The sequence below is a fragment of the Pan paniscus genome, chromosome 16 (assembly GCF_029289425.2).
Source record: "Pan paniscus chromosome 16, NHGRI_mPanPan1-v2.0_pri, whole genome shotgun sequence".
Lineage (NCBI taxonomy): Eukaryota > Metazoa > Chordata > Mammalia > Primates > Hominidae > Pan > Pan paniscus.
Window position 1 is genome coordinate 80,224,157 of NC_073265.2, and position 22,421 is coordinate 80,246,577.

The 22,421-nt window shown below is 44.8% G+C and overlaps 1 long non-coding RNA gene across 1 annotated transcript in view; it reads right to left on the reverse strand.

The window, feature by feature from the left end:
• Positions 1-582: 582 nt before the first annotated feature.
• LOC100984718 (uncharacterized) overlaps positions 583-22,421 on the reverse strand; it is a 43,087-nt gene continuing 21,248 nt past the window's right edge. The window contains exon 4 of the long non-coding RNA XR_008621190.2: positions 583-5,829. This is a non-coding gene — a long non-coding RNA (uncharacterized LOC100984718). The remainder of the gene's footprint in view (positions 5,830-22,421) is intronic.

The window sequence follows — 22,421 nt, forward strand, 5'->3', positions numbered from 1 at the left end:
AGAGAGGGTTCTGCCTTAAATGAGGAAATGGAATTATGATTGGAACACGTCATTGCTGATTATCGCTGCTCCCAAAAGAAGATGTAAAGAGGTTCAGGTTCCTTCCTTTTGTTTCATTTGTTTGCTTGTTTGTTGAGACAGGGTCTCAGACAGGCTGGAGTGCAGTGGCACAATCATGGCTTAACTCCCTGCAACCTCGAACTCCCAGGCTTAGGTGATCCTCCCTCCTCAGCCTCCTGAGTAGCTGGGACTACAAGTGCACACCATCACACCTGGCTAATTTATGTATTTTTTTGTAGAGATGGGATTTCGCCATGTTTCCCAGGCTGGTCTTGAACTCCTGGGCTCAATGGATCTTCCCGCCTCGGCCTCCCAAAGTGCTGGGATTACAGGAGTGAGCCACCTCATCAAGCCCAAACCCCTCCCTTTGAAATAGACTGGTTGTGGATACTCTGTGTCGGTTCCCCAAGAGGATGGAGAATCCAGTTCTCCCTGGATATGTTTTTGTAAAGTACACCAAAGGAGAGGACTAAAGCCAGTGTAGAAATAACCAGGGCTGTATGATGTTGTAGAGAGAAAAAGGAAAGTAGAATGAACCCTTAGGACTGGTGTATAGGTTTCTTGGTGTCTTGACATTTCCACCACATTTCTTATTTTAAAGAAACTGAAAAAGTGGTGGACATAGAGAAGGGAGCGCCTCCTGGCTTATGCCGAAGGAGAGCGGAGAGACAGGTGGCAGGAGGGGGAGATGGAGTCCAGGGAGCCCTTCCTTCCTTCCTTCCTTCCTTCCTTCCTTCCTTCCTTCCTTCCTTCCTTCCTTCCTTCCCTCCTTCCTTCCCTCCTTCCTTCCCTCCCTCCCTCTTTCTTCAGAGTCTCGCTCTGCCGCCAAAGCTGGAGTGCAGTGGTATGATCTCAGCTCACTGCAACCTCCACCTCCCGGGTTCAAGCAATTCTCCCGCCTCAGACTCCCTAGTAACTGGGACTACAGGCGTGTGCCATCACACCTAATTTTTGTATTTTTAGTAGAGATGGGGTTTCACCACATTGGCCAGGCTGGTCTCGAACTCCTGACCTCAAGAGATCCGCCCACCTCGGCCTCCCAAAGTGCTGGGATTACAGTTGTGAGCCACCGTGCCTGGCCCCAGGGAACACCTTTCATGGAAAAGACGAGCATATTTAAATGCTGACACACTGTGGGCAGAGAGTCTGGAGACAGTGGGAGAGACCTGGTTTTGCGGTTCTAGGCCAATAGGAGGGGTGGGATTGAGAGCCCAGGAGCAGGGACTGGCCTTCGAGAGAAAGGGGTGAGCATTCAAGCAGGGTGTCTGGTGAGGACTGGGAGGGAGAGATCAGGAAGTTGAAGGAACTCTCATCTGATGGATTCTCTTTATTCTGTGCAATAGGAAGAGAGGGGTTAGTGATGGCAGAGGGATGGGAGGGATGCTGAGCTGACAGAAGGTTTAGAAAAGCTGGTATGAGGAAGGGAGAGAGCCGGCCAGGGAGGTAGAGCAGGCTGGTAGGAAGCGTCACAGGGACTGTGGGTGTTCCCCCAGTATTCATCTTCTCTTCTTCCACGGCGATGGAATATCACTGGTCACCCAAGGACCAAGGGACAAGGGTTGGGTTTTTTATTTTGTTTATGTGCTTGTTTTTTTTTTCCCAGCCCAAACATGTTTATCATGAACTCCCTTTTCAGAGCAATGAGAAGCCTCAACATACTTGTTTTTTTTTCTTCTGAGAGAGGGTCTCACTCTGTCTCCAAGGCTGGAGTACCAGCATGATCATGGCTTATACAGCCTTGACCTCTGGGATCAAGCAATTCTCCCACCTCAGCCTCCCGAAGTGCTGGGATTACAGGCATGAGTCACCGTGCCTGGCCCCCAACACACTTCTTGACAGAGTCTGTGGTATCTGCAACCTGAGAATACACACAAAATGCCCAAGCGTTATTCTCTGCACCACGGCTGCATTTCCCAGGACTCTGACCCCATTTGCAAAAAGAGTCCAGCAGCAGTGAAGGGCCCAGTCTAAGGTGTCACTATTCATCTCATGGCTTCCCTGGAAGGAGAGGGGGGCTCTGCACTACAGGATGGTGTGAATTTTGCCCAGCACTATGTCTTTAATATTCATGTATACTGACTTTTCTTTTTATTAAAAAAGTGGGCTGGGCTTGGTGGCTCACGCCTGTAATCCCAGCACTTTGGGAGGCCGAGGCGGGCGGATCACCTGAAGTCGGGAGTTTGAGACCGGCCTGACCAACATGGAGAAACCCCGTCTCTACCAAAAATACAAAATTAGCCGGGCGTAGTGGTGCATGCCTATAATCTCAGCTACTCGGGAGGCTGAGGCAGGAGAATCGCTTGAACCTGGGAGGCAGAGGTTGCGGTGAGCCAAGATCGCGCCATTGCACTCCAGCCTGGGCAAACAAGAGCGAAACTCCGTCTCAAAAAAAAAAAAGTGATTATTAAATATAATATACAAAAAGGCATAAATAATGCAAAACACCCATGTCCCTATCATCTAGTTTAAAGAAAACATTACTAAGAACATTCATCTCTGACTGCATCCCTTCTCCCTGCCCTTAAGTACCTGCTCCCTGCTCCCTTGAGTCTGGGATCTTTCCTTCCCACGCCTCCCACCATGCTGGCCCAGAGAGGAGGGCGTTCCGTGGTGCAGTGCATTGCAGGTGGGTGAACAGGCTGCACTGCAACATTGCGGTAACAAACAGAGAAATCATGAAAGCAACAAAAGAGAGATGAGAACTGTACTTTAGAGACAGAAATACAAGCAATTGCAGAGACCGAGACCAAAAGCTTAGGTCATTAATATGTTAGCGTAGACACGGTGACAAGTCCAATGGGTGGCTATCTTAGGACACAGAAACCTGTCAGTGAACAAACCACAGGATAATGACAAAGGGGCCTGGACTAGGACTGACCCCTCCAAGCTGTTCCTAGCCAAGGTTTCACCAATATTCAGGTGAGGAGGGATTGCCATTTAAAACGGGAGTAAAGTTGTGGCCACACCAGTGTGTTGTTATCAGGTTTGGTATTAGCTGGCTGGTGAGCTGCAGGAGTCTATTTTACCGTGTGGGTTAGTTTCTCTTTTTTCTTTCTTTTTTTTTTTGAGATGGAGTCTTGCTCTGTCTCCCAGGCTGGAGTGCAGTGGCGCGATCTCGGCTCACTGCAAGCTCTGCCTCCTGGGTTCACGCCATTCTCCTGCCTCAACCTCCCAAGTAGCTGGGACTACAGGCGCCCACCACCATGCCTGGCTATTTTTTTTTTTTTTAATATTTTTAGTAGAGTCGGAGTTTCACTGTGTTAGCCAGGATGGTCTCGATATCCTGACCTCATGATCTGCCTGCCTCGGCCTCCCAAAGTGCTGGGATTACAGGCATCAGCCACCGCGCCCGGCCAGGTTAGTTTTTCTTAACAAATCAATGCTCAGATGCGTCTACCCACCAGGCTCACATTTGAATCAAGAAAATAAAATGAAAGCCCTATTGGATTGTTGGACATCTTGAAGTACTTCCTTAGGGAAAGATGGGTGAGAGGCTGTTAGTTGACATTTAACTGTAGTTTCAAATTTATCAAACATCTCTTTGCAATATGTCCAAGTTAGCCTGGAAGTGAACTCGACTTCATAGCCAGAGGAGCTGCCTGCCTTCCAAGCTGTGCTGCTAGCACTCTCCTCCCACCCTGTGCTGGGCACAGTTCACTGGCTTAGAATGTGCGCCTGGAGTTTTCTTTGTGACAAGGTTGTTGTTGTTTTCTTTTTTGAGACAGAGTCTCACTCTGTTGCCCAGGCTGGAGTGCAGTGGCATAATCTCAGCTCACTGCAACCTCTGCCTCCTGGATTCAAGCAATTCTCCTGCCTCAGCCTCCCAAGTAACTGGGACTACAGGCACAGGCCACCATACTTAGCTAATTATTTTTTGTATTTTTAGTAGACACAGGGTTTCACCATGTTGGCCAGGCTGGTCTTGAACTCCTGACCTTGAGTGATCTGTCCACCTTGGCCTCCCAAAGTGCTGGGATTACAGGTGTGAGCCACCATGCCCAGCCTGTGACAAGGTTTTTAACTATAAATTCAATTTCTTTAATTAACATTAGGCTATTCAAATGACCTATTTCTTCATGAGTAAGCTCTTGAGTTTTTCAAGAATTTATCCATTTCATCTAAGTTATTGAATCTGTTGGCATAAAGTTGTTTATAATGTTCCCTTGTTATGCTTTCAATATCTATAGAACCTGTAGTGATGTCTCCGCTCTCATTTCTGATATCAGCAATTTGTATTTTGTTTTGTTTTGTTTTTTTCATAATCAGTCAGGCTAGAAGTTATCAATTTTATTGATATTTTCAAAGAACCAGCTTTCAGTTTCATTGACTTTTTCTATTGTTCTTGTGTTTTCCATTTCATTAATTTCCCCCCTTTGATCTTTATTATTTCCTTTTATTTGCTTACTTTGGAATGAATTTGCTCTATTTTTCTAGTTTCTTTAAAAAATTTTTTTTTTAATTTTTTTTTGAGACTGAGTTTTTGCTCTTGTTGCCCAGGCTAGAGTGCAATGGCGTGATCTCAGCTCATCACAACCTCCGCCTCCCAGGTTCAAGTGATTCTCCTGCCTCAGCCTCTAGAGTAGCTGGGATTACAGGCATGCGCCACCACGCCTGGCTAATTTTGTATTTTTAGTAGAGACGGGGTTTCTCCATGTCTGCCAGGCTGGTCTCAAACTCCTGACCTCAGGTGATCCGCCTGCCTCAGCCTCCCAAAGTGCTGGGATTACAGGCGTGAGCCACCACCGCGCCCGGCCCCTACATTTATTTTTTTTACACCTTTTAGGTCAGAGCAGAAGAACTTGAACATTTTCTAGTTTCTTGAGGTAGAAGCTGAGGTCATTGATTTGAGTTCTTTCTCCTTTTCTAATATGACCATTTAGTGCTATGAGACCACCAGGCCTTGGTGACATTCCTGACCACTGGATACAGCCTCAGCTGAGGCCAACCTGAATCCAAACCACTAGTTTTCAACGCTCACTACACATTAGAACTACCTGGCAAGCTTCTAAAACTAGCCAGGCTTTGGCCCCACCCCAGGCCAATTAAATGAAAATCCCTGGGAATGAACCTCATTACCGGGAGTCGTCAAAGCTCACCAGGTAACTCTGTTGAGCAGCCAGGACTGGGAATCACCACTCTAGGCCACTGTTTTTCGAACTGTCTGTAATAACAGCAGTTTTCCATTTCATTTTCAGTTTTATTGTTATTTTATTGACTGATACTTTTGTAACACACAATAAAGATGAATCATATGGCTTCATCCACTGGAGGTATCCTTTATAAAAAGTGGTTCTTTTATGCCTCTTAAACCCAGGTGTTCTCGTTATCCTGTAGCATCATCAACAAGGTAGGAAAGAAGGGTCATGCACGTGGATCTTGCAGCCACATAGATATCTTATCGTGGACCAATAACAGTTTGTGGACCACTGTAGTCCAAGGACTGCACTGCAGCACTGTCAAGCTTTCTTGACTATGAGTCAATAACTTCTTTTTATTGTTTAAAGTAATTTTCAGTTACAAGAGGCAGATTCCAATTGAAGCACTCTATCACAGACATATCCATCTAGGCTGCAGTCATCGGATGACATGTTGCTCTCTCTTTCTGTCTCTCTCTTTCCCACAGGAGAGATGCAGCCATCCCAGAGTATGTGCTTAGTCATGGTTTATTTGATGGTGACTGCGTGATCACTGTGCACTCTCATTCTGGCTCCCTTTCCAGAGCAGCATTAACACAGGTGATACAAACTTCTCTTTCCGCCACTGTTGACACTAAAGGAAATGAGAACATCTGGGTTTAAGAGGCAATGGAAGCACCATTTTTTTTTTTTTTTCATAAAGGAAACCTCTAGAAGTCACATGATTTGGCGGTACCTTTTCTTTTTTCTTTTTTTTTGAGACGGAGTTTTGGTCTTGTTGCCCAGGCTGGAGTGCGGTGGCACAATCTCGGCTCACTGCAACCTCCACCTCCCAGGTTCAAGCGATTCTCCTGCCTCAGCCTCCTGAGTAGCTGGGATTACAGGCATCCACCACCACACCTGGCTAATTTTTTGTATTTTTTAGTAGAGATGGGGTTTCACCATGTTGGCCAGGCTGGTCTCAAACTCCTGACCTCAGGTGATCCACCTGACTCGGCCTCCCAAAGTGCTGGGATTACAGGTGTGAGCCACCATGCCCGGCCAAGGAACATTTTCATCTTTTGATCACAAGCTCCTCTTTCAACTTACAAATAAAGAATTTTAACATACTTGCATTGTTCTTTTTGTTGCTCAAATCATCCTGTATTTGGTCAGAGAGAGCCTTTTCACATGAACCCCTGTGTCCTTTTAATCAGACTCCATAGTGGTGATACCTTCCTTGTTCAGCTGCCCCAACCTTGGACTGGCCATTTGGCAGGAGCCCTAGTTTCTTTTAGTAGAGAATGACATACAGAGACCATGATCTAGGCAAGATATATACTTTTTTTTTTTTTTTTTTTTTGAGACAGGATCTCACTGTCTCCTTGGCTGGAGTGCATGGCAGTCACAACTTACAACAGCCTTGAACTCCTGGGCTCAAGGGATCCACTAGCTTCAGTCACCTGAGCAGCTGGGACCACAGGCACATACCACCATACCTGACACTCTCTCTCTGTCTCTCTCTCTATATATTTGTTGTTGTTTGTTTGTTTGTTTTCGTAAAGACAGGGTCTTTTGTTTTGAGACAGAGTCTCACTCTGTTGCCCAGGCTGGAGTGCAGTGGCACGATCTCGGCTCATTGCAACCTCCACCTCCCAGGTTCAAGTGATTCTCCTGCCTCAGCCTCCTGAGTAGCTGGGACTACAGCCACGTGCCACCATGCCCAGCTAATTTTTGTATTTTTAGTAGAGACAGGGTTTCACCATACTGGCCAGGCTGGTCTTGAACTCCTGACCTTGTGATCCGCCTGCCTCCATCTCCCAAAGTGCTGGGATTACAGGCGTGAGCCACCGCACCCGGCCAAGACAAGGTCTTTTTTTATTTTTCATTTTCTTAGCCTGAATATGTTTGTAGACAAGGTCTTGCTATGTTGCCCAGGTTCTACTCTTTTTAAACACAAAAATTACATAATTTTTCAGACAATCTGTTTTGCCATATTGAGAGGCCTTTGCATTAAGTCTGCTAATGCCCTGACAACCACCACATCACTTGGGATTTGGAGTCCCTTTGGGTTAGAGCAGGGTTTCTCAACTTCGGCACTATTGACATGTGGGCTGGATCATTTTGTTCTTTGGAGGCTGTTCTGACACTGCAGGTAGATGCCAGTAGCACCTCCCTAGTTGTGGCAACCAAAATGCCTCCAGACATTGCCCAATACCCCTGGGGGTGCCAAAATCATCCCCCGTTAAGAATCACTGGATGTCCTCTGGGATTCTATGGAAAACTTCCTGGAACAAACCAGAGAAAATCTGACTCCTGATGTCACATCCATGCCAGCTTCCTGCCTCTGTTTCCCCATTTGTCCAGTTGGGATCATGACTACAAGATAAAACAGCATATGGTGGGAAGCAATGGGACCTGCAAGGAGTCATCGTGGTACTCATGAGGAGCAGACATAAGGTCACAAGCAGCACTGCCCTGGAGCTGCATGGCACTGTGCTGGCTTTGCCAAGGTGGTAGGGCATCCCACTGAACTGACTCAAGTCCTCAAGGTTGCTCCAACTCTTGTATTCCCCCCAGGCCTCTTTTTAATGTTAGCGTTGTTTAAGATCTTTCATTTTACTGTCAAAAAGAGAAAGTCTCATTTAATTCATACCAGATGCTGAGTGAGTCGTCATGAATCAATACAACATTATCCAAAAACCACCAAAATGAATCATAAGGATAAACAGGATTTTTTTCTCCCTGCAAAACAGTGACTAAAATAGTGCCTTGCCCTTTTAGAAAAAAAAAAAAAAAATCTGAGGTTAGGAAGAGGCCTAGGGCCCTGCTCATGTAATCCACGTGTCCGTGAGCATGGAATGGTTCAACTGCACGTCCTAGGGAGACAGTGTATGAGGCCTGCAGCTAAGCCAGGCAGACACGGGCTAGAGAAGGTGTCCCAGAGTTAGGATTCAGGACTGGGGGTCCAGCAGCCCCCTGAAACTTATGCAATCCTCTGTTTCCATCTCAGTCTCAAAGCTGTCTGAGACTCAGAGAAGTTTTGTCACCCTCATCATGGATGAAGAGGCTCTTGGGAACTGTGGAGGGTCTTCTGGGAGGTGAGCATCCCAGAATTCTTCTGCTGCTGATAAAGCTAAGGCAGCCCATCAGCCTCATGAGCACTTATTTTCTCAGTCCTTCCTCTACTGTGATCCTGAGAATGGCACTCTGAGTATGTAGGGGAGTCAGAAATGGTGTTTGTCCTCTCTGGGGCAGCAGGGAGGCTGGAGAGGGAAGGCTCTGGGCCCACCTAGGCACTCAGATTCTGACCCTTGAATGGAGGAAGCAAAAGCCAAGAAGAGGTTGGGGCTGACACATCTTTACAGTGTGGCCAGATGAGACTCTCAGTTGGTTCCAGCTTCTAGGTCCCCACGGCCTCCCTGTTTTCTGTCTTTTCCAGACCAGGCTCTTCAATTTCCCCTTCCATGTTGTGAGGGACTCCATAGCCTTCTTGTGAATTTCCCTTGGGGTCGGGGGTCAGTGTCTGTTTCTTGCCACCGCAGCACCAGGCTGGTTGTTTCTGTAAGAGGCTCTGAGAGCTGCGTCTCCCACATCCCTCACCTCCCAGACTTGTGCAGGAGTAGTCAGGAACATGCGGAGCTGGAACCACACTCGATGGCACCCATCAGGTCAAGTCAGAAGGGCTCCCTTCTGGTAAGGCAGAATCAGAGCCAAGGAGGCTGAGCGTTCCCTGCAATCACTGCCATCACTGATGAAGGAACTGACTCATCTGATGTGGGCCATTGAGGAATGTGGAGGTTGGACGAGTGACCACTAAGACCTACAGCAATAGAGAAAATGGAACTGGCTGGGCACGGCGGCTCATACTTGTAATCCCAGAACTTTGGGAGGCTGAGGTGGGAGGATCACCTGAGGTCAGCAGTTCAAGACCAGCCTGGCCAACATGGTGAAACCTTCTCTCTACTAAAAATACAAAAATTGGCTGAGTGTGATGGCACGTGCCTGTAATCCCAGCTACTCCAGAGGCTGAGCCAGGAGAATTGCTTGAACCTGGGAGACAGAGGTTGCAGTGAGCTGAGATCGCACCACTGCACTCCAGCCTGGGCAACAGAACAAGACTCCATCTCAAAAAAAAAAAAAAAAAAAAAAGAAGGAACTGTTCCCAGAGATCCTCAGTGCCACTCCAGGTTTCAGCGAAGCTCTGCTGAGGGGCCGGGGTCATGGACCCCAGTGTACACAGGCTCTACTAGGGGATCCTATCGAAGCCCCCTCCCCTGAATGGCCTCCAGGAATCTGTCCTGGCTCCACCTCTGGAACCTTCATTTTCTTACATCTTGCCTGTAGCCATCACCACACTTGGCAACCTACTGTGTGTCACCTAGCTCCCCTACTTATGGGATGACTACTTCAATTCTTCACTCTCTCAAACCTCCAAGGCCCTCCCATCCCCCCCTCACCTCTGGCCTCTGCCCACTAGAGGACCCCCACTAGTAATACCCCTTAGTTGTGACAACCAAAACTGTCTCCAGACGTTGCCAAACATCCCCTCAGGTGGAAAATCACCCTCAGTGAGAACCACTGATCTAGACCAACAGCCAGCCGCTCTCTCTCATGCTTGTGACCCACATCTGGAATGCACACATTTGACTGACCTTCATCTGTCTCTTGATGCAGCCCTTTTTCAAAGCCCGCATGGTGGCGCACGCCTGTAATCCCAGCACTTTTGGAGGCCAAGCCGGGAGGATTGTTTGAGCTCAGAAGTTTGAGACCAGCCTAGGCAACATGGTGAAACCCCATCTCCACAAAAAATACAAAAATTAGCCGGGTGTGGTGGTATGCACAGGTGGTCCCAGCTACTCAGGAGGCTGAGATAGGAGGATTGCTTGAGCCTGGGAGTTCAAGAACAGCCTCGGCAACATGGCAAGACCTCATCTCTTAAAAAATTAAAAAAAAAAAAATTAAAAAATCTTGATCACATTTTTCTGGAGGGGAATTTAACAACATTTATCATGAGCTTTAAGTTAATAGTGTAATATAAAATAAGCTGAGCATGGTGGCAGGCACCTGTAATCCCAGCTACTCAGGAGTCTGAGGCAGGAGAACTGCTTGAACCCAGGAGGTGGAGGCTGCAGTGAGCTGTGATTATGCCACTGCACTCCAGCCTGGGCAATAGGGCAAGACTCTGTCTCAAAAAAAAAAAAAAAGAAAAAAAAGAAAAGTTAATAGTGTAATATTATGAACTACTGATACATGAAACATAGGTGAATCCCAAAAACATAATGCTGAGGGAAGAGTACATACACCAGGCGGGTGGCTCACGCCTGTTATCCCAGCACTTTGGGAGGCCAAGGTGAGAGGATCGCTTGAGCCCAGGAGTTCTAGACCGGCCTGGGCAACACAGCAAGATGCCCCATCTCAATTTTTTTTAATTAAAAATAATAATAACTAAAAAAACCCCAAAGCCCAGTGGACTGACAGGCAGACAACACACATACACACCCCCCTGTAGATTTCTAGGTGTGATTCGGACACCTCTGTGTCTCCCTGGTTCCAGTGTCCCCCTCAGTTGATCTGAGGAAAGCAGGACGCACCCACCCCTCCCCCATGGGTGTGGCTGGGGGTGGGCTCCACAGTACAAGCCTCTGCTAAAGAAATCTGCTTCCGCCGGGCAGGTGGCTCACACCTGTAATCCCAGCACTTTGGGAGGCTGAGGCGGCTGGATCACCTGAGGTCAGGAGTTTGAGACCAGCCTGACCAACATGGTGAAACCCTGTCTCTACTAAAAATACAAAATTAGCCAGGCGTGGTGGCACATGCCTGTAATCCCAGCTACTCGGGAGGCTGAGGCAGGAGAATCGCTTGAATCCAAGAGGCAGATGTTGCAGTGAGCTGAGATCATGCCACTGCACTCCAGCCTGGGCGACAAGAGCAAAACTTTGTCTCAAAAATAAAATAATAATAAAAATAATAAAAAATTAAAAAAATAAAAAATAAACCTGCTTCCTAGTCTCTGGCTCCTCTCTCTCGGCCTGTCCAACCGCTTTATAAGTTGGATGTGGGTGGTCAATACAGTGACTCAGAACTACCAGTTCTCAGACATTTCCCTCCCAGCCCTGCATAGGTGGTCTAGCATCCCATGCTGGGATTGGGAGGGGCTGCCCTGCCTGTCTGGGGCCTCAGCCAAGCCTGAGGCAGAAGGAGCCTGCTAACTACCATCCAGGTGCTCATTCGAGGCCCCTCTTCTCCTCCCCTCAGGATTCTTTCCCATTCCTATTTACTCAACCTCTCCCTCCTAACTAGAACCTGCCCACTGACATTTAGACATATTTAAATCTCTCCTGAAATTAAAAAAACAAACAAAAAACTGCTTTGAAAACCCCAAATCTCCTTGCAGCTACCTCCTAATTCTCTCCTCCCTTTCAAAGCCAAACTTGTGAAAAAGCTGTCTGCATCCACAATCTCCCTTTCCTCACCTCCCACTCATTCCAGTCTGGCTTCCCCCCTCATCAGTCCCCAGAAGCATCTCTCCCTAAGATGGTCAGCGATGCTCAGACCGCCAGGCTGAGCCTGGAGAGCAGTAAGCTGGCCTGGCCCGGGCAGGACCTTGGCCATGGGAGCAGCAGTAGGGGATGCAGTGGTTGGTGTTACCCAGGGTTGTCAATGTCAACTGCAGACGATAAACTAGAACTTCTGTGCAGTTCCAGAAAGAATATCTGGCCTTGAGTCCTGAGGCTATGCCAACACCTACTTACCTTCATTGATTCATTCATTCATCCATTCAATAACTCTTTACTGAGCACACTTGGGCCAGACCCTGAGGTAGGCACCTGTTATAAACTTGGTCTCTATCCTCATGGAGCTAACTGCCTGGGCATTGGTCAGAGTCATGAAAATACACAAAGACGACCGAGATGCTTGATGGAGAAGTACAGAGTGTATTACTGTGGGATCAGATCTAGCCTGAAAGGTCAAGAAGAGATTTGCAGGGTGGGATCTGGCCAATGAGTAGGAATTAGCTAGTCCGGGAGGAATGGGGAGAAAGAGATGATAGGAGACTAGGGGAAAGGTGTCTCTTGGGGACAAAGAAGTCAGGGATTCCAGAATTGAAAAGGACCAGGAGGAAGCAAGTAGGGAGGGGTGGGGAGAGTTGGACAGAAATTATTTTTCTCTTCTTTTTGAGATGGAGTCTTGCTTTGTCACCCCGGCTGGAGCGCAGTGGCACAATCTACACTCACTGCAACCTCCACGTCCGGGGTTCAAGCAATCCTCCTGCCTCAGTCTCCTGAGTATCTGGGACTACAGGTGTGCACCACTATGCCCAACTAATTTTTTTGTACTTTTAGTAGAAACAAGGTCTCACCATGTTGGCCAGGCTGGTCTCGAACTCCTGAACTCAGGTGATCCGCCCGCCTCAGCCTCCCAAAGTGTTGGGATTACAGGCGTGAGCCACTGTGCCCGGCTGAAATTAGGTTTTTGTCTCTGCCCCTCAGCCTTTGTGCCAAGCCTTTCTCCGGCCTCACTCTGAAGGACTTTAGCATCCTCCACTCCCTTGATGTGGTCGACCCTTTTATTTCTCTTTCTCCCAGGACACTGTCATGCCCGAGCTCTTGCATGTGCCTCGTCTGACCTGAATGTGAATGTTCTACAGAGCTCTACCCAGGCCTTACTCCCCTTCCCAACTCTTTTTCTTGACATCGTCTCCCACATTTATGGACTGTCACTTCTAACAGATCTCCAGTCCCAGAACTCTCCCCTGAGACCCAGGTTCAGAGATCTCCTTGCCCAGTGATCATCTTCACACAGATACCCTGCTCACTATCTTAAACACGGCAGATTGTAGAGTTAGAAAATGTTAAGTCTCACTTTCGCTGAGAAAATGTAGAAAGTAACATAAAGCAGCCAGGTGTGGTGGCATGCACCTGTAGTTCCAGCCGCTTGGGAGCCTGAGGCAGGAGGATCGCTTGAGTCCAGGAGTTTTAAGGCCGCGTGGAGCTATGGTCACACCCTGTACTCCAGGCTGGGAAACAGAGTAAGATTCTGTCTCTTAAAAAAAATTAAATTAAAAGTAACATAAAGCCTTTTTGTCCCCAAAAACTTGATTAAAAATAAATCAATGAAGACACAGAATCTTGAACAGAGCCTGAGCCTTCCACCTGAACCTATACACTTGACGCAGATGGTGGGCTGTGACTAGCCTTTCTTTATGCCGATAAGGAAACCGAAGTCAAACGAGCTTTGATTAGTTGATTAATCATGTTGAAACAAGGTCCCAGTAAAGATAATTTAACTGTGGCCTGCTCTAGATTCCAAATTGCATGCTTCCTCTTTTATAGTTTTTGCCAACTCATTGTAATTGGATTGCTGAGTCTGAGTGATGGGTATATGAAGAGTTCATTACACTTCTCTTTTGTGCATATTGAAATTTTTCATAATAAAAATCTAAAAGGAAACAATGTCTCTTTTTTTCTTTTCTTTTAGCCTGTCTTGGCTACTTGATTAGTGCTTGTCTACAATGTAACTCTTAAACTTACTGCTATGAGAGAATTGCTTGGACTCATGAAACACGCTTTTTGGAGGAAATTAGGTGATATGAGACATATAACTATGCCCTGTAGTTGCAAATGACATCATTAGTGAATTAGTTTTCTTTTTGCTTCTTTTCTTTGTTCTTCTAACCATATGTGTGTGTAAATGTGTGCGTGTGTATACCCTGAGAATTTCTGCGCGGGGAGGAAGTGGTTCAATCTGCTTGTCTCTGAGCAGCCGTTGGCTTTTAGAATAAAGAAATGACTCTGCCTTGTTTCTGATTCAGATGCAACATGAGGCTTGTTTTCATCCATGAGGTCTAAATTTAAACACCTGTCTTCTCCCCCTATAAAACATAATCCTCTTTCCCCATAACATTGAAGGAGAAAAAAAAACTTGGCTTTACATGCTGTTTAGGTTAGATCTGTAAGAGGAGCTTAAGTGCTGATTACAAGAAACAATGAGAGAATGAAAACTACTTTGGAAACCTCATGTAGCTCAGAAAACTCCATATGACAAAGATACCACACAGCTTATGTAGGCATCCAGGTCAGAAGGGCAGGTGCACAGGAGCCTAATTTGTAAAGGCCATTGTCATGTTCCATCTAAGGACTGACTCAGCCCTCCCATTCCTTCAACCATAACTTTTATTCCTTTCCACACCTCTCCCACTACTGTCTTCATTTCAGCAGAAAAAGACAATCTCTCTTGACCAAAATATGAGGCCTACAATAGTATCATTTTGCACATTTCACCCACCTTGTTTAAATTTTTATTTTGATATACAGTCATCCCTGGATATCCATAGTGGATCGGTTCCAGGACCTCCCTCAGATACCAAAATCCATGGATGCTCAAGTCACTGATATAAAATGGAGTAGTATTTGCATATAACCTATGCACATTTTCCCATATACAGAACGTTAAATCATCTCTAGATTACTTATAATACCTAATAAAGTGTAAATACTATGTAAATAGTTGTTATATTGTATTGTTTAGGGAACAAGGACAAGAAAAAAAAGTCTGCACATGTTCACTACAGAAAATAAAAACATTTCTTTTGATTCAAGGTTGGTTGAGTCCACAGATGCAGAACCCATGGATATGGAGGGCTGACTGTTAAGTTCAAACATAGAGAAATCCCATAAGCACAGTATAAGAAACCCTATAACCTTTACTCTGGCCCCACTTTTTTTTCTCTCTTTCTTTCTAAGTGCTGGAGTTTATCAATTTTATTAATATTTTCAAAGAATGAAATTTTGTGGGCTTTTTGAAACAGGGTCTCATTCTGTCACCCAGGCTGGAGTGCAGTGGCACAATCATGGTTAACTGTAGCCTCCACCTCCCAGGGTCACCTCCCACCTCAGCCTCCCGAGTAGCCAGGACTACAGGCATGCACTACCATGCCCAGCTAATTTTTGTATTTTTTGTAGAGACAGTTTCACCATGTTGCCCAGGCTTGTCTTGGACTCTTGATCTCAAGCGATCTGCCTGCCTCGGCCTCCCAAAGTGCTGGGATTACAGGCATGAGCCACCATGCCTGGCCTAACATATCTTTAAATTTCCTTTGTGATTTATTCTTTGACCCATGAGTTACTTAGTAGTATGTTGTTTAATTTCCAATTACTGGGGGATTTTCTAGATTTGTTTTTGTTATTCTATCTAATATAATTCCATTGTGGTCAGAGAACATAATCTATAAGATATCAGCCTCTTAGTATTCATTGACCTACTTATAGTCCAGCATATGGTCTATCATGGGGAATTTTTTATGTGTCCTTGAAAAAAAAAAGTGTATTCTGTAGTTATTTGGCACAGTGTTTTATAAATGTCAGTTAGGCAAGTTTGGTTAATTGTGTCATTCAATAAAATCACATACTTAGTGATTTTTGTTTTCTTGGTCTATCAGTGACTGACAGAGAGATATTAAAATCTCTAATCATAACTGTGGATTTGCCTAGTTATTGCTTTAGTTCTATTAGCTTTTCCTTCATGTATTTTGAAGCCCCATTACTGTTATGGACTGAATTGTGTCCTCCCCCAAAATTTGTATGTGTAAGTCTTAACTCTGAGTACCTCAGAACATGACTGTAATTGGAGCGAGGGTCTTTACAGAGATAATTAAGTTAAAATGAGGTCATTAGGGTGGGCCCTAATCCAATATGACTGGTGTTCTTATAAGAAGAGGAAATTCTGACACAGACACAGAAAGAGGGAAGATAATATGTAGACAAAGGGAGAAGATGGCCCTCAGAAGGAATCAACCCTGTCGACACCATTGTCTTGGATGTTTAACCTCCAGAACTGTGAGAAAATAAATTTTGGTTATTGACACCATCAGTCTGTGGTGGCTTTCTATGGCAGCCCTAGCAAACTAATAGTTACTAAGTGCACACATTTAGGATTGTTAAGTATTCTTGATGAATTGATTCTTTTATAAAGTTTTTCTTCTCGTATCTACTAGTACTCCTTATCTTGATGCCTACTTTGTTTGATATGAATACAACCACATCAGCTTTCTTGTTTGTTCTTATTCTTGTTTATATTTCACCTTCTTATCTGTATTAAATATATATTTCTCTATCCTTTTATTTTCACTTTTTTGGTCTCTATATATTCAAAGTGTGTCTCTTAAGACAGCATAGCCAGGTGTGGTGGCGCATGCCTGTAATCCCAGCACTTTGGGAGGCCAAGACAGGCAGATTGCTTGAGTCCAGGAGTTTGAGACCAGTCTGAGTGACATGGTAAAACCCCACCTCTACAAAAAAATAAAAAAATTAGCCAGACATGGTGGTGCATGCTTGTCATCCCAGCTACTTGGGAGGCTGAGGCAGGAGGATCACTTGAGTCCAGGAAGCAGAGGTTGCAGTGAGCGGTGATCATGCCACTGCATTCCAGCCTGGGCCACAGAATGTGACCCTGTCTCAAAAAAAAAAAAAAAAAATCCCCGAAGCCAAAACAAAACAAAATAAAATCCAGCATAGATTCGGGTCGTTTTTTATTCTGTTTAATAATCTTTGCCTTTTCATTGAAGTGTTTAGTCCATTTATATTTAATGTAATGATTGCAATGATTGTGTTTAAATCTACTATATTGCTATTTGTTTTCTATTTGTGCCACCTATTTTTCATTCTGTTCTCTTTGCCTGCCTTCAATTAATCAAATATTTTTATTAGTCCATTTTATTTCTTCTATTGGTTTCTAGCTCTACCTCTTTATATAGTATTTTCAGTTTAGCTCTAGGTGATTACAGTATGCATATTTATTTATTTATTTATTTATTTATTTGAGACAGAGTCTCGCTCTGTCACCAGGCTAGAGTGCAGTGATGCAATCTCTGCTCACTGCAACCTCCATGTACTGGGTTCAAGTGATTCTCCTGCCTCAGCCTCCCAAGTAGCTGGGACTACAGGTGCACACCACCACGTCCAGCTAATTTTTTGTATTTTTAGTAGAGATGGGGTTTCACCATGTTGGCCAGGATGGTCTTGATCTCTTGACCTCGTGATCTGCCCGCCTCGGCCTCCCAAAGTGCTGGGATTACAGGCATAAGCCACTGTGCCCGGCCTACATTCTTAATTTATTACATTTTGCTTAGAATTAATTTATCCATAAAATGTATAACCTAAAGAAAGAACAATTTCATTTACCCTACCTGTCCTTCTGCTATTATTGTCATATATTTTACTTTTACATGTTTTATTTTTATTTATTTTTGAGATAGAGTCTCACTTTATTGCCCAGGCTGGTGTGCAATGGTACAATCACGGCTCACTGCAGCCTCAACTTCCCAGGCTCAGATGATTCTCCCACCTCAGCCTCCTAGGTAGCTGAGACTACAGGTACACATCACCATGCCAGTCTAATTTGTTTGTATTTTTTGTAGAGAGGGAGTCTAACCACGTTGCCCAGACTGGTCTCAAATTCCTAGGCTCAAGTGATTCTTCTGCCTCAATCTCCCAAAGTGCTGGGATTACAGGCATGAGCCACTGTGCCTGGCCTTACATGTTTTAAATCTTACAATAAATTATTATTGTTTTTGTTTGGTCAGTTGTTTTTTAAAGAAATTATTTTTAAAATTAAAAATATATAGGCTTTTATATTAGCCCATATAAGATGTTCTTCATTCCTTTCTGTAGAATGTACCATAATTTATTTATCCATTCACCTACTGAAGGACATCTTGGTTGCTTCCAAGTTTTGGCAGTTATGAATAAAACTGCTATAAATATCTGTGCAGGGTTTTATGTGGACATACGTTTTCAACTCCTTTGGGTAAATACCAAGGAGTGCCGTCACTGGATATCTTTGCCTTTCAGCCTGATGAACAATCTTTAGTGCTTATTGTAGTGCAAATCTGATGAAAATGAATTCTCTCAGCTTTTGCTCATCTGAAATTGTCTATATTTCATGTTATGTCTTCCAGTAACTGTGAGTCCCATGTGAGCATAACTGACAAGAAAAGATACACAAGTTGTTAGCATGTTGCTGTGTCAAAGAATAGCATTGTTTTCTTAGTCTGGTGAGATGATGAATGAGAAAATTATAGTTATAGCCAAGTGAGTGCCAAAGACTTCAGGAGGCAGTGGGTTTTTATAAACTTGTTTGGATTGGTGAAGTATCTTTGTTTTGGGATTGCCAATCTCCTTCAACTGAAGAGGAAGTTAAAACAGACATCCAAAGCCGGGCGCTCAAGCCTGTAATCTCAGCACTTTGGGAGGCCGAGGTGGGCAGATCGCTTGAGGTCAGAAGTTCGAGACCAGCCTGGCCAACATGGCGAACCCCGTCTCTACTAAAAATACAAAAATTAGCCAGGCATGGTGGTGGGCGCCTGTAATTCCAGCTACTCGGGAGGCTGAGGCAGGAGAATCGCTTGAACCCAGGAGGCAGGGGTTGCAGTGAGCTGAGATCCCGCCACTGCACTCCAGTCTGGGCAACAGCACAAGACTCTTAAAAACAAACAAACAAACAAAAAACAAACAAACAGAGATCAAGGATCATTCCATAGCAAGAACAGAATCACAACCAACAGCCCCTGGTGGCTGCTCCTCATGAAGCACAGATGATTGCAGTGGTTGTTTCCCTGGCAGCTCCTGTTTTTGTGTCAAGGGCAAAGCTCTAAGCAGCATTGCTCTGTCTCTTCATTCCCCTCCCTGCCCACATTACAGAAGTATTTTTGCAGTCATGGATTCAAGGCCAAAGGCCCCTATTAGCAATGTTTCAACAAAGTTTTTTTTCTGGTGTGTATCCCAATTTTAGGATGTGTATCCCAATTTTAGGATGTGTATCCCAATTTTAGGCTGTACATGGCAGCATGGTTTATCAGGGATGGTTGGTTTCTTAGGTTGGGTTCCCGAAAACAAATTTTGAGACAGAAGCAATGTGCAAATGATTTATTAAGGAAGTGCTCCCAGGAGAAACAATTAAAGGAATGCAGAAAAGAAGTAAAGGAAGAGGAAGATGCCAAGCAAGGCTTTGATGCTGGCCATGTCCCAGCCTCAGCCTGATGCAGAGGTGAGTTCTGAAGGGGAAATTACACTTTATAGTTTTGTTCCACTGCAGTGAGGGAGCTGGGCTTTCACATCAGTGAAAGTGCAGGCTTTCCTGCACGAGTCAGCGGTTATGAACACAGGGAGGAAGGACACATAAACTCTCAGGCCATTCTCACTCCCTTTATATGCTGGTGTGCACAGCAACCCCAGCAGACCAGGTGTGATGCCCTCAGGTACACGCCACTGGAAACAAAGGTCACAGAAAGTGGAGGATAACAGGACAGAAATGGTAAAAGGGATCCAGGGGGATACAGGTGAAGCACCAACAGCATCTGCCACCGTAGGACATGTGAAAAGAAGGCCTTGACACGCTTTTTATAGAATGCTTTGTACTAATTTAGGAGGATATCATTTAATATATTATTGCTTTTAAGTGGGTTCCCCTGGGAGTATAGAGGGACGTGTCATGGGCCAACCCATTAATATTTCAAGATGAGAATGTCTCTTTGACAGCTGTGCATCTTATACTGGCAAGAACTCTGGGAACTATCTAGGCCATTTGAATCAGGTTTCTGCACACATCTTGACCAATTTAGTTTCTGAAATTCTATTTTGTCATTTTATACCCCCCCACCCGCTGATTCTATAGTGAAAGTCAGTAGTCAAAGTCTTGTTGCATCTGAAAGTCTTCACAGACTTCCTTTCCCATTTGACCTATGAGGTTTGTGTCTCACTGTATTAAAGGACAAGGATATTTTTTTTTTTTTTTTTTTTTGAGACGAAGTCTCGCTCTTGTCCCCCAGGCTGGAGTGCAATGGTGCGATCTTGGCTCACTGCAACCTCCACCTCCCGGGTTCAAGTGATTCTCCTGCCTCGGCCCCGCTGGGATTACAGGTGCCTGCCACCACGCCCAGCTAATTTTTGTATTTTTAGAAGAGACGGGATTTTACCATGTTGGCCAGGCTAGTCTAGAACTCCTGACCTCAAGTGATCCACATGCTTTGGCCTCCCAAAGTGCTGGGATTACAGGCGTGAGCCACCACGCCTGACCTCTTCTTCTTTTTTTTTTTTTTAGAGATAGACTCTTGCTCTGTTGCCCAGGCTGGAGTGAGTGGCACGATCCTGACTCATTGCAACCTCAACCTCCCGGGCTCAAGCCATCCTCCCACCTCAGTCTCCTGAGTAGCTGGTATTACAGGTGCACGCCACCATGCCCAGCTAATTTTTTAATTTTTTAGCAGAGACGCGGTTTTGCTATGTTGCCAAGGCTGGTCTCGAACTGCTGAGCTCCAGTTATCTGCTTGCCTCAGCCTCCCAAACTGCTGGAATTACAGGTGTGAGCCACCATGCCTGGCAGATATTTCAAATTTGAGTAGGAAAACTTTTAACAACTCTTTGATGATGACAGCATAGTATATTTTGTATATGGTGATAGTTCTACACATCTCTAAACATATATTTCTATTTATGTGATCAGTATTTTTTCATCTGGATGAAATTAACAGAATAATACTGTTGTGAATCATGCCCTTCCATTATCTGTCAAAAAATGGCAGAGACAGGCCAGGTGCAGTGGCTCATACCTATAATCCCAACACTTTGGGAGGCTGAGGCAAAAGGATTGCTTGAGCCCAAGAGTTCAAGACCAGCCAGGGCAACATAGTGAGACCTCCATCTCTACCAAAAAAAAAAAAAGGCAGACATGATAGTACTGTGGTCTACAATGGAACACACTGGAACATATCCATAGCATCTAATGACTTTTATCAAAAGTCCTTCATTCATCATACCCCCTTTATTTCACATGAGCCATTCCAGGAATCATGTGAACAAGAAGAAGATTCTTGGGTGCCATCAAGTGGCCATTTGGGGAAAACCACAGGTGATCTGGGTGTAAGACCATCAGCCTCTACATAATTTCCTCCCTGAATTTGGGGTCTGGTTTTGGAGCAGAGAAATGTTAAAAAAAAAAAAAAAAAAAAAAAAAAAAAGTTGTCAGAGGAACCTAGTTGGAGGTTGAGGATGAAACCAAAGCCATGGCCTGAGAAGGGAGAAAATGGCTGAAGTAGCCAAAGATTATTTTTTTAAAGACTTTATTTTATTTTATTATTTTTTTTGAGATAGAGTCTCACTCTGTCACCCAGGCTGGAGTGCAGTGGTGCAATCTCGGCTCACTGCAAGCTCCGCCTCCTGGGTTCAAGCGATTCTCCTGCCTCAGCCTTCTGAGTACCTGGGATAACAGGCGCTCGCCATCACACCCAGCTAATTTTTGTAATTTTAGTAGAGACAGGGTTTCATCATGTCGGCCAGGCTGATCTCGAACTCCTGACCTCAGGTGATCCACCTGCCTTGGCTTCCCAAAGTGCTGAGATTACAGGCGTGAGCCACTGTACCTGGCCAGACTTTATTTTTTTGAGAGCAGTTTTGGGTTCATAGCAAAATTAAGAGGAAGGCACTGAGATATCTCATATGCCCCCCCAACACATGCACAATCTCCCCCATTAACAACATCCCCCACCAGAGTGCTACATTTATTACAACTGATGAACCTACATTGACACATCATCACTCAAAGTGTATAGTTTATATTAAGGTTCATTCTTGGTGTTGTACAATCTATGGACAAATGGAAAAATATATAGGACATGTGTCCACCATTATAGTATCATACAGAGTATTTTCACTGCCCTAAAACTCCTCTATTCTCTGCCTATTCATCCCTTCCTGCCCTCAGCCCCTGGCAACCACTGATCTTTTAACCATCTCCACAGTTTTGTCTTTTCCAGAATGCCATATTGTTGGAATAATACAGTGTGTAGCCTTTTCAGACTGGCTTCTTTCACTTAGCATTATGGAATTAAGTTTTCCCCATGTCTCTTTACAGCTTGGTAGCTCATTTCTTTTTAGTGCTGGATAATATTCCATTGTTTGAATGTATTTCAATTTATCCATTCACCTACTGAAGGACATTTTAGTTACTTCCAAGTTTTGGCAGTTATGAATAAAGCTGCTATAAATACCTGTGCAGGGTTTTGTATGGACATAAGTTTTCAAAGCCAACATTGGATCATATGGCAAGAGTAGGTTTAGTTTTGTAAGAAACTACCATACTGTCTTCCAAAGTGGCTATGCCATTCTGCATTCCCATCAGCAATGAGAGTTCCTGTTGCTCCACATGCTTGCCAGCATTTGATGTTGTAAGTGTTCTGGACTTTGGCCATTC